The following is an 18529-nucleotide window of genomic DNA, read 5'->3' on the forward strand; positions in this document are numbered from 1 at the left end:
GTGTGTGTGTGAATTTTAAATTTAATGAAAGAAACAGGACTGCTAATATTTTAGGTAGCCAAGCAAAAATATTTTTAAAAATCTGTTATAATTATAAAACTATTATCATCAGAGTCGTAATGAAAGAATGTTCTATGCCAAATAATAGGAGCAATACTATCTCTACATAAAGCGGATTTCTTTAATTTGGGGGTGGAGGAAGCTTCATGAAAATTAGTTGCCTTGCCCTTTTGTTTTTCATTTGGCCATAGACTAGGATTGATCCCTAGTCTGATGCTTGAGAAGCACTGAATCTGATTATAGTTCTGAGGAGTTAACCATAAAAGCTCAAGTTTATGATTCTGTCTACTTTTTGATAAACATAAAGAATAGCATGGTGGTAGGAACTAGACATTGTCAAGTAGAATCGTGTTGATACCAAGCTTTCAATAAACCAGAGAGTGTTGAACTATAGGACACCAAGTGAAGCTCCATCTTTATTTACAATACACTATATTTTTCATGAAGTGCTCATGACTACAGACTAAATCAACATAACTGTGAGACAAGTGGAAAGTGAGAAGGGAAACTGTCGTATCCTTTCTTGGAGTTTGTTAATTTTTTTAATTATTGAAATTATGGATGAGTTCAAATACATTGCAGTAAGTTTTAAGTGTGTGGCTTTATTTAAAAATTAATAAAATTCTAAGTAACATACAAAGGCTAAAATCTCACAGTGGACATCACTCATTCATAAGATTCAATGTACTGGAAGTGTTTGTATTAGAAACCTCATTGATATGATAATGTTGCTTTCATAAATATTTTTAGGAAAAAACTATAATTTACAAATCAAAGAATAAAAAAGAAAAAATTGGACTTTCCTTCGGCCTCCAAATGCTCTCTAGACAAAAAGAAATTAGTGCATCCACTGACTCAATAAATTTTAGAGCCTTTATCCAAGCAAAGTCATGATAAGAGTTAACAATTCTGTAAAAATACAGGTGGGCATTTTCTGTTGTATATATCATTTGTACTCTGGAATGGCCATTAAAGCTTTGAATTTACCTTAAATTTCTTTACATTAAAAAAAAAAAAAAGGTGGGGGAATGCCTGGGTGGCTCAGTGGTTAAGCATCTGCCTTTGGCTCAGGTCATGAGCCCAGGGTCCTGGGATCAAGTCCCGCATAGGGCTCCCCACAAGGAGCCTGCTTCTCCCTCTGCCTATGTCTCTGCCTTCCTTTGTGCCTCTCATGAATAAATAAATAAAACTGCTTTAAAATTTTATATATTTAGCATTTATTGTCAGCTATATATTTTTGGGTGATACTCTGAGCTTTGAAATTATCTCCTCCATCACCTTTTTGGATATCAGGTATTACAATCTTTACAAAGGAATTTTGAATTTACAAAGTACTTATTTTTGAATAAGTGATTCCTCAGTATAGGCTTGTAAAATGGATTAGTCCTAACATGTATTTTATAGTCAAGAATTCTAGAATGTTGAAAATTTCAATGAGCTGCTTTCCCTAACTTCCTTCCTTTTCCAATCCCCGTGCACCACTTCCAGACAATTCTCCTTTACTAGGATTTGGATCTCTTTCAATTAGTCATTTAGCATTTATTGGGTACCTACCAAGTGCTAGACATTGTTTGCGTTAAATGGATATAGCAGTGAACGGCAGCAACAAAACAAAAAATGAAAACGGCACCTGCACACATGGAGCTTCCCCTATCTTTAAGGAGGGGAATATAAGTTAATTAATTCTAATTAATTAAGAAATTAATTAAGAAAGAAAGAGAATATAAGGAATTTTATTTCAGCAACTCTGCTCTAATTTAGCCTTCTAGTTAGCCCAAATGTGGCCTTCTAGCTTATATTTGTTTCATGAGCTTCTCTCTTATACCCTAATACAGGCTCATATCTTGTATCCTGACAAACTAGTTTGTCTCTTCATGACTTGATATTCCAAAAGTGTGATGGAGGGGATAATAGGAAAGTTCAAAGACTCACTCAGAAAATATATAACTAATATTAAATGCCAATGGTATAAATAAATTTAAGATAAGTTCAAAGTTATACTGATTTAATGCCCATTCCATTCTTGAGTGCAAAGTGATATATATAGAGCAGAAAATGTTTAACCTTACTTTTGTAGAATTTATGAATCTTACCATTACCTTGCTTGGAAAAAGGGTCTAAAATTTATTGAGTCAGTGGAGATACTAATTTGCTATTTGTCTAGAGATCATTAGGCAGCCAAGGAAAGATATGATTCTCAGATCCTGCAGGCAATACTTTTAAATATTGCATCCTTCCTTAATTTTTCTAGCCCATTCAAGGCTGCAGTCATGCTAACTAAATCCTCATCATTCAACTGGTGCCTGACACCTGTTGCAAGATCATGCCTCACTGGACCACTTTGACACTGACTAGCAGCTGAATTGTTAAGTTCTATAAATAGCATGTTCCCTGCTTGTTTGGACTTCTTCCTCAACTATTTAGAATAGTTTTTAAAATACCACCTCTCCACCTCTCCATCCATTCACCTGAGTGGATGGACTTTAGAGGGTGGGATTTCAGAGGTAAGCCCATTTTCCTGCTGCATAACCTTCCTGGTCTAGCTGCCAGACTATCTCCTAAGCACAAAACTTCCTTCTCAAATACAACCAACACCTACAGGCATAGGCAGAAAATAAAAAGGAATTAGAAATTTAACTCAAGAATTCCCTATATAAGTTCAATTACTGATCCTTTTCCAAAGTTTATAACATTTTACCCTGCAAATTCAGCATTATCTAAGTAGATGGTTATTAAACAGAAGGAAGCTCCAGACATGGAGCTGGTATTGGGAGGTCACTGACCTTGGCAAGGAGAGAGGATTCAGGAAGAATTTGATGTTTGAACAGAGAGGAAATACTAAGTCTGTATATCATCTTCAGTCATGAAAAGGAGTTTTTCCTCATACATGCTTCAGAGCCTGAAAAAATAACGTGTAAATTGCTAAAGACATCACCCTTGACTCTGAGCAAGACTCCTTAAGGTCAAAGTATCTAGAGGAGGATTGGTTACGAGAGGGCATGATGAGGTAGAAGGAAAGAAGAAAGGGGAAAGGGGATAGTCTGATAAAAAGTAAGATGCATTGCCTTTGTGGCCAATAAGTGAATATATAAAGAGTAGGGTATTATTATGTTTATGTGACACCACTACAAAAGCCATACAGAAAGAATTCTGCAATAAAGAAGAGCAAGCATTTAAAAAAAAAAAAAAAAAAGATACTCTGCTCTTAGTGAAGCAAAAAACAGGTAAAATAATTTTATTTAGAGTAGTCGTACTAACTAAAATTTAAAAATCTCCTCTTTGTTTTGAAAGCAGAAACTATAGCAGAGGAGCACATTTCTATATAACAATGATATTGCCTATCATACAGACAAGGTGAATGTATATGAGGATTTTAATTTTTCAGTGTTTATTAATAATTAACCTGATCATTAGGTTTATTAGATAGAATTAATCCCTAATTGGAACAGAACAACCTCAAGGCAAATTATTAAAATAACTGATGGAACTTTCTTTCTTGACTTTAAAAGATAAAGTTTGGCAGCTCCAGATATTTATATGTCCAATATGAGAAAAGACAGAGTTTTTATTCTTCAAGAACTGTAAAGAACAGTGATATATTTAAGTACAAACTGGATTCTTTGAGACTAAAGTAGGGTTTAATACAGAAACTGTGAAAAGAGAAAATTTTAAACCTAGATATGCTTCTCTGGAAGGAAGGATAATGACAATGAAGGAGGTTATGCGTGTGTGTGCGTGCACGGGGATATATGGGAAGTCTTTGTACTTTCTTCCCAGTTTTGCTATGAACCTAAAACTGATCTAAAAATAAATAAAGCCTTAAAAAATAAATATGTTTCCATGTGTTGACATAGTGAGTCTTCTGCTCAGCACATAAGGCTGGTCACTCACTGTTGATGCCATGTTTGGTAAGAAGACCACAGCAGTGTATGAGTGTAGGAAAACATATATGCAAAATGATTTCTTAAAATTATATCTGACATAGCTTTGATCTCATAAGGTTTTCCAGGATTTAATAAATAAAGTTCTCTTCAAAAAACTCTGTACTTGAAATTTTATACTAGGAAACTCAGGAAGAATAAGGTCTGCCAAATATAAAAATAAGTGATAATAAAGATGACTGTATCTAATACTTTATCTTAATTTTTCACTCCTATCCCAAATATTACCAAATACTTTTAAAGACTTATGAACTATGTCTTTTTAGATTCTGGGATATCTTTGCTGATTTATGCCCTAGAATATCACAGATAAAAAAAAATCAAAATACTCTTTGAAAAATGCCTGGCTCCATTGATTTTGTGGAGAGGCTCTTGCTTGGCTGAATTTAATTTAAATGTAGTCCTTTGTTATTGCTTCAAGAGGACGACAGTCATTTCTAACAAGCACAAATTATTCAGAGCATGACCCTAAATGCTGTATTTCAAATAGCAAAAGAAAACAAGCTATCCTCTAACCTACTTCACTTTGCAGGAAGAGAAGCTGTGTGAAAGAGAGCTGCAAAAGGGCAACCTGACCCAGAGAGATTTGCCCTCACCGGGGCCCTCCTCCCAGCTTTCGTGGGTCTCTGGATGGGCCAGTTGCACAAATACAAGAAGATCAGGCCAGCATCCTGGAAGGGGGGAGGGGGCTTGGTATCACCCTCCTTGGGTAGCTCTTTGCCAAGTTCTAGTTAACCCAGTTACAGTAAAGCCATTGTGGACTCTTTAGTGGAGCAAGCCTCAAATCTACATGGCAAACACGATTTTTTGATGGCCATGGCCACAGCCAGTAACTGCAATTTAGTGGCTTACACATTGTCATGAAAGGGGGCGGGCAAAGGCTCAAGAGCAGTGGATTTTACGGCAATAGGAAATAGGACACATTTTGTGCAGTAGCCAACTCCTTTGCATTTCTGAGGATGAAATGCCCCCTAGATCAAAGTGACAAAGTAGTTAGGATATTCACGGGACAGAAGACAAAAGGAGTTCATTCACTGCCAAAAAACAGCCTTCTGTTAAGTATTTAGAAGTTTAATAACAGTACTTACATGAGAAGCAGAATGCAGAAGGGTAACTTGAAAGTGTGCATAACTTAACAGAAACTGGTCATTCTTCAGGAGAGTAGACAACCAGTAATTCACTTATTCACTCATCACACATATATCAAGTACCTTCTATGTGGGGCACTGACCTAGGTATTATAAGGAATATAAATATACACAACAAAAGTCTCTACCTTTAAGGAGCTTGTAGACCTATATAATAATATGCTATTACATATTATAATATATTATTATACATATAATCAAATTAATCACAATAATAAATGAAATTAAACCACTATATGTAATACATTGTATGTTATATATTACATATATACAAATACATATATATTACTTATGATATTATATAGTTGGCATTTATATTTATATATATATATATATATATATATATATATATATATATATATATACATGCCCAACTCAAGGCGTCAGGCTATCTATACCACACTTGCAAAACAGATGTACAAAAAATTACCTTGCAGTTTTACCCCAACACCCCCTTCAAAAGGAAAAAGAATTGTGGTTGAAGAGGCAAGAAGAGAAAGTCTAGAGCGATTTGCTGGAATACTGTGCATTTCTCTCTCCACATGTCCCCACCCTATTAATGGAGAAGTTGAAGAGAACTTCCTTACTTGATGCCAAACGAAAGCCATGTCAAGAGAACCACTTGGTGGGGGGCGGGGGTTGGCTGTCTCTTTAGAGTTTGGGGAGTACAGGGTCTAATGTAAGACATATACTTGAAAGAAATCTCCAGGCAAGAAGCTGCCTGAGGCTGCCTATAGTATGTGATTTAAAAGTTGTACTGAGAACAAATTGTGCTTCCCCTAATGGCAGAGGCAAGGATGCATAAATGTCTTCCAAGTACTATATGTGGTCCACAGCACGTGGGGAAACAACTGTCCTAGAGCAGTTAAGGTCCTTTACCTAAGAAGGTACCTAGAGGGACAATGGGTTTAAAGAAATGAAGGAAGAGTAAGGGAATGGAAAATGAAGTTGCCTTCTGCCTGCATCTGATGGAGATCAGCACACTTCATTCAGCAGCTATATTACATTAAGGTAGAACGTCTAAATCTCATTAAGATACTTGAAGATACAGTGCTATGGAGGAAAAAAAAATTTAAGTCACCTAAAACTTTTTATACTGTTATGTCACTGATAGAAGGCTGGATCTAAAAAGTTCATATTGATAAACCAAAGTAGTCAAAAGTGAAATTTTAAGTTATTATCCAGATATTTGGCTTGCATTACTCTAAATTTTTAGAAATGTATAGTTTTGAAGTTTGGAAACTACAATCCCCATCTACATGTCTAACATATCAGATAGGACACAAATAATAAATGCAGACTCAGTATAAATGTATTTGGTCCTTTGGCATAAAAAGCCCTTAGAGCAATGCCTCTTAAGAGTGAATCAAATAGGTAATTATGGAAGGTTTGCATCCTCTTTCCTGGAGGAGTTGAGATGGGATAGAAATAAGAGAGAGACAAAGCCAATTTCTTCAGGCTTATCCCTGCTCATTAGTATGGGGAGGTTAAGTCATTCAGAAAGCAAAGGACAATCCCTGCTTCCATACTCCAGTTTCCCTCCTTTTTTTTATCCTATTAGAAAGTCCCTCTCCCCACTGCCTTGCTTCTCAACCCCCTTGACTGCTTAGTCAAACAGGCCATGCCTAGGAGTCCTTTCAAGGCTGAAGACTATGGTTTGCTGCAGTCCACAGACAGCTAAAATATAATCCAGAAGTCATATGGTCTACACCCCTCTGGGATTTAGAAAAGTGTCCCACTTATTATAGTGTACAGGCTGATAGCAGTGACAGGAGAATCTTGATCTGCTGCTTCTGTAATAAGGCTCTTTAGACTACACTATACTAAAGGAAGGAGTGTGGTATCACATGCACAGACACATACTATTGCATTGCCTAGCAGTTTGGGGCCATGATATCAAGAAATTTCATTTGGTATTAGGCAGCAACCAAATGAGAAAAAAAGGCAGGAAGCAAGAAGGAAAAGGGAGGGAGGGAGGGAAGAAGGAAAAGTAGCAGCAGCAGTGGAAGTGGTAGTCATAGTAGTAATTTGGAAAACTGAAACTTACAGAATCACTTTACATAATATGAAATTGTACCATGTGTTGTGAGTCAAACAACCAATTAAATAAACTGGGAATGTCATGAAAATTCCATTAACACTCATGTCATCTTTGCCTAGAAAAATCATGAAATTAAGTAAATTCTGAAAAAAAAAATCTCTAATCTCCAATAACCTGCAATTCTCAGTATACAGACATTTACATTTTATGGGGTTGTTGTCCAGTCTACACAGATGTTTCGGGCAAAGGGCCATGGGGTTGTCTGCAGAGCCTGCAACAGAATTAATTTTGTTCCCTGCAGGGTTCCTGTTCCTGTGATGGTGCATGGGCCCACATCTTTCTAGGAACCATTCCTAGATAAGAGTCAATTTCAGCCAAGTCCTCACTCTACAGTGTTCCGGCCTCATATCGGTGACTGCAGGCCTTCACAGAGGGTCCTTGCTGTAAAAAGCAAAAGGCTGAACAGCACTGGCTGTTAAGAGTCTCCTACATTTGGAGGTAAATTCCTTGATTTTATCATGGAGATAAAACCAAACAGCTCGAACAAAACACCTCAGTCTCATACACCAACTGTTCTTTCAATGGCAAAAAAGCAATTTTTTCCATAACATGAATAATAAAAAAGTATGTACTAATGAGATTTACGCAATATTGGAAAGAAGGATTATGAACGGGTAATGATACTTTTAGAAGATTTACAGATTTCAACCAGTTCAGTCCCATGGTATGATTATCTCATAGTCCTATGCACTCAGAATGAATATAGAATAGGCTGGGTGTGACCTGCGAACAACACTTTTTGCCAGAAACTAAAGAAGAAACTGTGGATTCAGTAGGATATGTACCAAGCATTACCTAAGTGGATTTCATGCTTATGAAAGGTGAGAAGCACCTGGCAGAGCAAGACCTCCACGGTCAGAGCCATTCACACCATCTGCCACATGGCCAGGATCCCAAATAAACTACATTATCTCAAAAACGTCCTGGGCCTCCCCTTCTCAGAGTACTCCATGTTCTTTCTATACCATACTCACTTCTCACCCATCCCTCCCTCAGGCCTTCTCTGTGGCTTGTTCTCCCAGCCCCGTCCCTGGAAATGAATTTATTTTCATCCACTCTTATTCCTAGGAGGCACATGTGAGTGCCTCTGGAGGTATGAACCTACTGCTTTGGCTTCAGTTAGATCCTACTCTAGAAGATTTCTCCTGAAGAGAGCAAGCTGGGAAGGGCACAGGTGTTCTGCTTGTGAGGAATGCTCATTACACAAAAAGAGAAGAAAAAGAAGTAGCAAATGGTTAGAAGAACAGTTTCATCAATGATGGCTAACATCAAATGAAACCCTACTATGTGTCAGGCACTATTCAAAGAGCTTTATCTGTGTCAACTCATCTAATTCTTTCAATAATTTCATGGGATAGGTGTTCGTAGAATCCCTAATTACAGAGTAGGAAATAGAAGTGCAGAGACATAAAAATTGATGAAGTTTAGAATATTGGAACCAGACAGACCTGCTCAATCATTATACAATTAATTGGACACTCAGTTGGTTTCATTAGTGTTAGTCATGTGCCAAGCACTGTGCTCTAGTTCTATGGATTATTATCTCATTGAATCCCTACAACAATCTTATGAAGGAGGTACTAACATGATGCTCATTTATACATTGGCCTTATTTTACATCCAAAGCTCAGAAATTTTAAGCAACAGATGGAAACCAAGGTTTGAATAAAGAAAGATTTGGGGTTTTTTCTCCTCACTATTGCCACTACAAAGTTATATCCAACTAATCCCTAGAGAAAGTGAGTGGGATGCTTAAGAAGACATGGACTGCCCTACTATTGGACATAGTCAAGGAGGGGGTTGACATTTACTCAAATGGGGTAAGCTTTTAAAGTTATTTCTATATTCCCCTGTACCTAGGGATATATGTTTATATTCATTCACATTGTTTTCATGCCTTTCTTGTATTCTTTTCCTCTATTGTTTCTATTTACTTATCTTGAGGTTGCAAACTACCTTTTCTTTTTCATTTTCTCACAACATCCGGGCCCCATCTTCAATAATTCTTGCTGCTGCTGCAGCTAAGAAGTTTGAGGTTATGGAAGGCCCTGAAAAACAAGTCTGAATTGTCTTCTTACAAAACAGACATTTCCTTGCACAGCATTTGTGCCAAGAGCAAGGATCACATTGTTCAGACTTGTAATGGACTGGGTGCTCTGAAGACGGCAGCACCACCACACCCAAGCATTACCTCAGGGGTATTTTGTTTCTCTTCAGATCTGGGTCTACGAGGTAATGTTAGGTTCTGATACACTTGGAACTTTGTGATTAGTGACAGATTAAAAATCAAGTGATCCACATTGATGAAAAGTCCATAAGTTCTGAATCCATTATTGTAGTGGAGTCAGTTTCTCCAAGAAGGAGGAGATCATGGTTTCACTCATACTTGGAATATAAGAAATGGTGAAAGGGATTATAAGGGAAATGAGGGGAACTGAGCAGGAAAAATTAGAGAGGGAGACCAACCATGAGAGATTCCTAACTCTGGGAAACAAACAAAGCATTGCAGAAGGGGAGGTGGCGGTGGGCCGGGGGGTCGAGTAACTGGGTAATGAGCACTGAGGAGGGCACTTGACGTTAGACTTTAGATGTTAGGTGTTAGACTATATGTTGGCAAATCGAACTTAAATAAAAACAAATGTAAAAATAATTAATTAATTAATTAATTAATTAAGCCAGCCAGCCATCCAGCCAGCCCTGGCTTCAAAGCTGGAAAAAAAGAGGATATCAGAAGTATAATAATTATTACTTAATATTTATTAATCATTTACTCTATGCCACTCTGCTGACCACTTTACATTTATAATTTCATTTATATCCTCACACATAAAAGAAAATTAAGATAAGTATTAAGATTCATCATCCAGTAACGTAAGAAAACTGAGGCATTTGAAAATGAAACAGCTAACCAAGGGTCACACAGTTGTGAGAAGTGAAAATAGTATTTTAAAACAACCACAGAGCTCTGGAAAGCCTGCATCTTTGACCAGTACCCAACATGGTCTCCCACCTTCCCAATATAATCTATCAACACAGCATCACAAAGGCCAAAATGAGAGCATTTATGGATGCTGCTTACTAGAGCTTCTGTGAGGGCCTTCTGTGTGGAGGTGAGTTCTCATAAATTCCTGCCACCTTGACTATCAGTTCAAAATGGCCTTCACTCAACTAGATACTTACTGAGTATATCCATTTACTATGGATTTAAATTCATAGTAAAGGGCTTAAAGCCTTTCTTCAGTAGGAACTTTGGCTCTCCTTGTATGCTTATTGGTGTACAACCATCCTAAGAAATATAGTTTGAAGAACTGGAGGCAGGATCGTGTATGTACTACTTTAAGGGCACCTGGGTAGCTAGTCAGCTAAGCACCCAGCTCTTGATTCTAGCTCAGGTCATGATCTCAGGCTCCTAAGATGGAACCCCATGTGGGGCTCTGTGCTTAGCAGGGAGTCTGGTTCTGTTTCCATCCTTCTGCCCTTCCCCACTGATTGTGCGTTGGTGCTCTCTCTCTCATACTCTCTATAAAATAAACAAATAAATCTTAAAGAAAAAAACACACCAAGGATCCCACTTTAGAACACACAGTTTTTCTTTGTTTCAGTTACTATTTGGTAGAGGGGATTTGATTTCACTTTTTGCCATTGAGGTTTATCTTTTTGAGGTACTTAGCTTTGAAAATGGCAATTTTTTTAAATTTTGGCCACTTGCTTATAAAATAGTTTTAGAGTATATTTTTTGGCACAGACACCCTAAAACCATGGACATAAAGGAAAATTATAAATAGTGTATATAAAAGAACATGAACCAATCAGATGGAAGTTTAAACTAACTATATAAAACTTTAAGATTATGGAGACACAGCATCATAGAAATACAAATCAAAACTACAATGAAATACCACTTCACACCAGTCAGATGGCTAATATTAATAAGTTAGGAAACAACAAATATTGGTGAGGATGTGGAGAAAGGAGAACCTTCTTACAATGTTGGTAGAAGTACAAGTTGATGCAGCCACTCTGGAAAACGGTAAGGAGGTTCCTCAAAAAGTTGAGAATTCCTACAACCCAGCAATGCACTACTAAATACTTATCCAAAGGTACAAACATAGTGATGCACATGTGGGCACATGCACCTCAACGTTTATAGCAGCAATGTCCACAATAACCAAACTATGGAAAGAGTCCAGATGTCTATCAACAAACAAATGGATATAGAAGATGTGACATACACACACACACACACACACACACACACACACACACATATACTGGAATATTACTCAGCCATCAGAAAAAAAATGAAATCTGACCATTTGCAAAGATGTGGATGGAACTAGAGGGTATTATGTTAAGTGAGATAAGTCAATAGACAAAGACAACATTATCATATGATTTTACTCATATGTGGAATTTAAGAAACAAAACAGAGGATCATAGGGGAAGGGAGAGAAAAATAAGACAAAATCAGAGAGGGAGACAAACCATAAGAGACTCTTAACTCTAGGAAATAAACTAAGGGTCACTGGAGGAGAGTGGGCAGGCAGATGGGATAACTGGGTGATGGACATTAAGGAGGGCATGTGTTGTAATGAGCACTGGGTTTTATATAGAGCTGATGAAAATCATTGAACTCTACCTCTGAAATAATAATACACTATATGTTAATAAATTAAATTTTAATTTTAAATTAAAAAAGACTATAGAGACAGATGTAGCTAACTAAAGGTATAGGGAATTCAGATTCTAGATTGACTTGAAACAATATTATAGAAAGTTTACAGTAAAACTTCCTTAGAAACGAGATTTCCCAGTACCCTCACATTCAGATGAGGAAAGATAAGGCCTGTTTCATTGGGGTGCCTCATCTGAGATGACGTTAGGAGCTGAAGCAGGGCCACAGTGTGTAATCCTCTCTCGGAGTTGTCATTCATCCTTACCACTGCATTTTTTTTGCGTCTTATTTAGTTTTATCCCTTATCTTCTTTCCTCACTCTCTTCACCAGACGATATTTTTTATAAAGGAGCACTCTGTCCTATTCAGCAAGAGATCCATATTCAACTTCCACCTCTGCTACTAACTCACTGTGGACAAACCATTTACCATGGTGCTAGCCCCTTGCTGTAACTTTGCATCTCTCTCTCTCTTTCTCATTCTTTCCCTCTCTCCCCCTTTATTCTTCCCCCCACTCTCTCTCCCTCTTTATTTCTCACTGATCCCAAAACAAAATCAATGACTGTACCCTAGAGCCCAGGCAGCATCAACAAGGACAATGGACTCTGAATTTTACAAATTGGGAAGCCCTTTATCTCAACCAGTTACTTTTTTAAGGACCTGGAAGCTACAAGCAAGTGATGTAACATGTTCTCTTGATAATAAGCCAAAGACAAGATTACATATTGGTCTTTCTCATGGACATTGAGCCAGAAGTCAAACATTACCTTCCCCCTTTACTATGGTGAAGTAAAATATTTGTGTTGGATGGTTCCAAGATATTTCATCACCCTAGTTTTCCCTTGATAGGAACTCTTCTGTCAGAACAGATCAATGATGTTCATCAACCAATGGTAGGGTTCTGAGTAGCCAACACCACATACTATTCTAGAAACTTCTCTTGCCTTCTTCACACACTGGGTGGAGCAGAGGGGACTGCTATGCAAATGGCAGCAAGGAGGAATGGAGTGTTTGCCCCTCTGCAGACATCAGAAATCTTCTCATATTGTCTCACACAGTGTCCCTAACTGCCACTGGAGATGGCACACAGAGAAGTGCCAGCTGGCAACTCACCTGCTGGCTGGCTTTCTGAGACAGGTTCAACTCATTAAATTCAAGTTAATAGCCAAGCCAACATTATCCTGACCTGCATCAGAAAAGGCTGAAACCCTGCCACTGAAAGGAGGTGGCAGGAAACATGGGGAGGCAGTTCTGGGTGCAGAGATTCTGGTTCAGCAGTTGTATCTTTTCTTCAATAGCTACATCTTGGATCATGTTATGGTTGAATTCTGTCCATCTGAAAATCATATGTTGAAATCCTAACCTCAAATACCTCAGAAAGTGACCTTATTTGGAAATAGGGTTGTTGCAGATGTTATTAGTTCAGATGAGGTCATCCTGGAGTGGGGCAGCCCCAAGCCAACATGACTGGTGTCCTTATAAGAAGACACAGCTTCACAGAGAGAACACCATGTGAACATGAAGGCAGAGCTCAAGGAGATGCTTCTACAAGCCAAGGGATGCCAAAGATGACCAAGAACCACAAGAAGCTAGGAGAGAATCATGGAACAGATTCCCCTTCACAGTCCTCTGAAGTATCCAACCCTGCTAACACCTTGATCTCAGACTTCAAGTCTCCAAAACTGTGATACAATAAATTTTATCACACCCAGTCTGTGATAATTGTTACAATAAGCCTAGAAAAACTACTAAAAATCATACTTCCAAAGTTGTGAGAAACTTAATCTATAAAGCTCTAACAATCTATATATTTCAGTAATGATTTACTAGAATAGAAGAAGGTGGGTATAATTCATCATAGTTAGTGTTTCTTCTTACTGGGTGATACATTGTTCATCTGTTTCCACCCAACAAATACCATCATTTCAATGTCCCTCAAAATAAACTGAAACAACAAACAAACAAAAAACCTCAATGAAACTTAGATATTTCCACATAATCCTTTCCAAAGCAGATTAGCATTCCCAAACTGTATTTAAGATCAGCTAAGGACATCCCATGATTCAACTGATACACTTGAGATGTATATTCTTTTCTTCCCTACAAGTATCCTTTGGCTGCTCTGAGCCAGGCACTCTGATAGGCACTTGAGACCAAATAGTCTCAACAGCAAAATAGGTAGATGTTGTCTTCACAGTGGCCCATGTTCAGTAAGGAAGATAGATTTTGCTCAAATAGCCACTCAAATATATAGAACGGTTAACTGTGACAGGTGCAACAGGTGCAATGAAAGGGAAGTATCACTGCATTCTGCAGGCAGCTACTTTCCCTATTGACCTGTGGATAGGCAGGACAAGGCTTACTCTATTCTATGTGAAGGCTGAAATTTCTCCCATCAAAAGAGAATGCTGAATTTTACATTCAGGGGACCAAACCACCTGCCAAAAATAATCATCTTAATAAAATATAGGCCCAAAAAGAAGGTGGGGTTAGGTGCTGAAACTAGTAAAGAGGGAAGTGAGATCTGGAGAGAGTTCAATAAATAGGAAACTCAGGACAAGATGCTGACATTGAGTACCCCTCCCCCACCCAGGATTCAAGAATCAGAGAGTGAAGACATATGCCCAGCGCTGTGAGCACCGCAATGGTGGTTGGCATGTGGTCGGGCATGAGATTTTGTGCAGTTGAAAGGATGCTACCCCAAATAAAAGCCTACCTTTGTTTGCAGCTCTGTCCTTTTAAACTGGAACATCACTGTACAGCATGCTCCTTGCTCTGTGCAATTGTGAGCACTTTAGCCCGCTGCCAAACGACGTAGCTGGTCACCAAAGCTGCTGAATGCTGAAAACAGGGAAGAAAATCCATTGAACTAGTCCTGAACATTGCAAAAGCAACTGCCTCTCTCAATTACTTTGTCAAGTCCCATTATAATTGTAGCTCTGATCACATGCGAAGGTTCTCCCACGGGTAAGGATGGAGCCAGGATCCTCAAAGTACTGACATGTACCACCACCACCACCACCCCCGCCCCCACCATCAGGCCACTTTGGACAGATCTGCAGCTGCTGCATTGCTTGCCCTTGGGGGAATTTGACAAGACACACTGCTTCCTTGGCATTTATATTACACTTAGCAAGGGTTATTGCCTATTGGTAGTGTCCAACTTGAATGATCCACTTTGAGATCTCCTGAACAACTTATGCATAATTGATTTAAAAATACTTTGAAAATAAATGCATCACTGAATGAAAACATAGACCCCTCTGTTTTCCAAAATATTTATTTAGGGAATACCTGTACTGATAGCTGGGGCCTGGGTTGATGAGCAAACAATATCATTGGGGCAAAGAACTCCATCATTAAACAGAAATAAGCTTGCATCACAGCACAGAATTCTACTGTGACCCTTGCTTTGTCCTTGTCTGCTTGACTTACATAATTCAGGAGGTGGTCTGTGATAGTTGATGATGTCATATCATCCTTAGGTAACCAGTTGCAACACTAGAATGCCCAGATGAACAATGTGAGATGAAAACTACATATTTTGAGTGCTATTATATCAGATGGTAAGACCTAAGCAAGTTCGGCATATTTAGCATCATATTTGAAAACCAGTGAGGGGAGAAATGGTCTCAAAAGAGGAAAAAGAAAAATATATGACTTTCACACAACAGAAAAGTGGAATGTTCTGAGAATGGGTATTGATGGCTAGTTAGCACAATGGTTCTCCATGTGTGGTCCTGGGACCAGCAGCATCAGCCACACCTGGGAACTGTTGAGTACCCCAAATTCTCCAGAGTCAGAAACTCCAGAGTGGATGGGGATGTTGTGCTCAGCAAGTTGCCCAGTGGTTCAAATGTTCACATTTGAGAACCACTGGGTTAAGGCATGAAGACCAAAGCACAAGGAAGAGAAAATCAACATGGGGCAAATCATCTTCCCCAAAGGAGGATTATCAGGGCTGAATGTCAATGTCTCCAGGGAAAGACACTCTAATCCTGGAATCCTGGAAACTCACAGGGTCTAGGAATCAGAATAATGATGATAAAGAGAGGAAGAAAGTCATTAAAGAAGACTGACGAGCCATTTTTCAACCGAATAGTGACAGATCTGATCTCTGCCCTTGTGACATTTGCAGAATTCCTACCAGTTCCCTACAAACAGTATTTTCATCCCCAGATTCTTAAGTGACTAAAATCAGTCTTAAACCCAGGCTGCTGAAGTTTTTGTGGTCTGGCAAGTATTTGGTATGACCGCCTTCACCTGAATCTGAGCATTTTCCTTCTGAATCGTTCACTGAGTGAGAAGAATTTGAAAGGAATTAGTAGAACACATTCTTTGAGGTTGGAAAAATACAATCTGCCCTAATCATAGAATGGCTAGGTTGGTACAAGCAAATGACATACAGATAAGAAACACTATTTTTATTCTACATGGTATAGTCTTTCTAGTTATTATATATACACACCTAGGGAAATTCCAGGCAGTGGTCACTGGTCAAAGGTAATGTAGAAAGGATTGAAAATTCAGGAAAGGAAAAATGTGCTACAATAAAAGTAGAGCTAATGTGGTTGGTTCCACCTAAAGCTGAATACCAGAGATACTTCTCCACTTTCCTCACCCTCCCAAATGTTACAAGCAACTCTTAGCTCTGGAATATTAACAAGAAAAAGATTTGTGTGAATGGAAGTTTCTTTTTCTTTTAAACGCCTTCATTTCATATATACCAAAAAGATATTCGTGTACTTAGAAGTGCCATCCATTTGCTAGTTTCATTCCCCGAAGCTAGCAAAGTAAATGTATATTTTGGCAAAAGTCCTAACTAGCGCTCAAATTTGGGTACACCAGTCATGCTTGAGAAACATTTTATTTATTCAGTGTTTTTCTAGAATAGCAGGTGGTGCAAGATTAATTTTGAAAATACTGGGAATATTTTAATGAAATCTCTTTTATGCTATGCCTAACTTTTTTTTTCCCCACATAGGATTGTGAGCCTCCTATCTCTACCACAAATTGACATTTCAAAAGATTCTTTAAAGAGGACACCCAAATGTGTAAGCTTCAGAGCCATCAAATCAATTTAATTTCAGTTTATAGAAATTTTTTCACTGAAAAACTAACATTTGCTCATTCAAGTCCAACTCTATGAGTACAGATCATGAATTCAATTTTCTCTACTAAATTCTTCTCTTTTTTTTTGTACAGCCAGGGCAGCAGCCTATAGTCATATCTCTGCCAAAACTTTTGAGGGCACTAGGAAGTACAAAAATAGTAATTTAATATTTCCCACCTGTAGCTATAACTCTCCTTTAGTACTTACTGGTCTCATGCTGGCAAGACTCACATAATGCTTTTGACACACCTGAATTTTATAACTTTTCCTACTGTCTTTTACTCACCAATAAGAATAGTCTTGTTTATCTCTTGTTTTAGGACAATGCATTTTAGTTTGGGGTGCCTTACTGATCCTACAGATCATTAGCCCAAACCCTGATTTGTTCACCAGTGATCTTCAAAACTGAGATGGAGAGGGAACTAGTTCAAACCTCATGGCGACTACTAATGGGAAGAACCACTCTTAGAAGCACCAGCCCAGAGGGTTGTTCAAAGGATTTTAAAAGTTTGGCTGAAGCTAAATTTCCGTTGGGACCAAAAAAGCTGACCAGTTTTTTGAGCCGATACATGCCAGCTTTACTGTGATCTGTTCCTTACACTCCCTAAGCAAGTAGCTTTGTGTGAGGTTAAGGAAGCCAAATACCTCAAAGGACTCAGATATCCAATGAATCAAAATTCTCTCTCTCTGTCACACACACACACACACACACACACACACACACACACACGAGTCTAGGAACCCAAATTCCTGTAGTGGGGTGTTTCACAACCTCAGAAGCACAGTGCTCTCTTGTTTTGTTCCCCTTCTTTCCATGATCAACTAAATGGGGGTTGACACTAATTGAAGCCATGTGGATTGATGTGCTTCAGGTTTTGTTGATAGTGTAAAACTTACTTCCTATTCTTCACAGCTCCTAAACTTTCACTTATACCATGTACATAATATATGTCACACCTCATTACAATAGAAACCTTTGAAAGACATATTTCCAAACACCTTGGCCAAGATCATGTCTTTTTTTTTTTTTCAGACAATATGCAATACTATAGTTTTCCCTTATAACAAAATCTCATGGACAGTCTTGGAGTTAATCTAAAAGAAATTGATAATTATAAGTAAATATAAATAATCTCAAAAAATAAAAATAAATTTAAAAAGTAATCTCAGAAGAAACCAAATCTCACCATTGACATAGCACTAGCTTTCTTAATATCATTCCATAAAATCTGATTATGATTTACTGATTTACATGGAGACAGAGTATACAATAGTGTTTTCATGTATACCTCATTTGCCCTCCATACCATATCCTGGCTTCATCCCTGGTTTATAGAAGTTATTCAGTCTCCCTGGGGTAAAATGAGGCAGTTGGCCTATATAGTAACTAAATACCTTTCTAAGCCCTCAAAGCCTCTGACTATCCTCGAAGAGGCTCAAAGATTCATATTTTTTTTCAGTATATTTCATGGACTTTCCTTACCAAGTCCA

General features: G+C 38.0%; 1 long non-coding RNA gene across 1 annotated transcript in view; it reads right to left on the reverse strand.

Moving 5' to 3' along the window:
• The window catches only part of LOC140639456 (uncharacterized), a 130957-nt gene that overhangs the window by 63831 nt on the left and 48597 nt on the right, over positions 1-18529 (reverse strand). Inside the window, exon 2 of the long non-coding RNA XR_012036168.1 lies at positions 14642-14766. This is a non-coding gene — a long non-coding RNA (uncharacterized lncRNA). The remainder of the gene's footprint in view (positions 1-14641; positions 14767-18529) is intronic.

Source organism: Canis lupus, chromosome 9, assembly GCF_048164855.1.
Source record: "Canis lupus baileyi chromosome 9, mCanLup2.hap1, whole genome shotgun sequence".
Taxonomy (NCBI): Eukaryota; Metazoa; Chordata; class Mammalia; order Carnivora; family Canidae; genus Canis; species Canis lupus.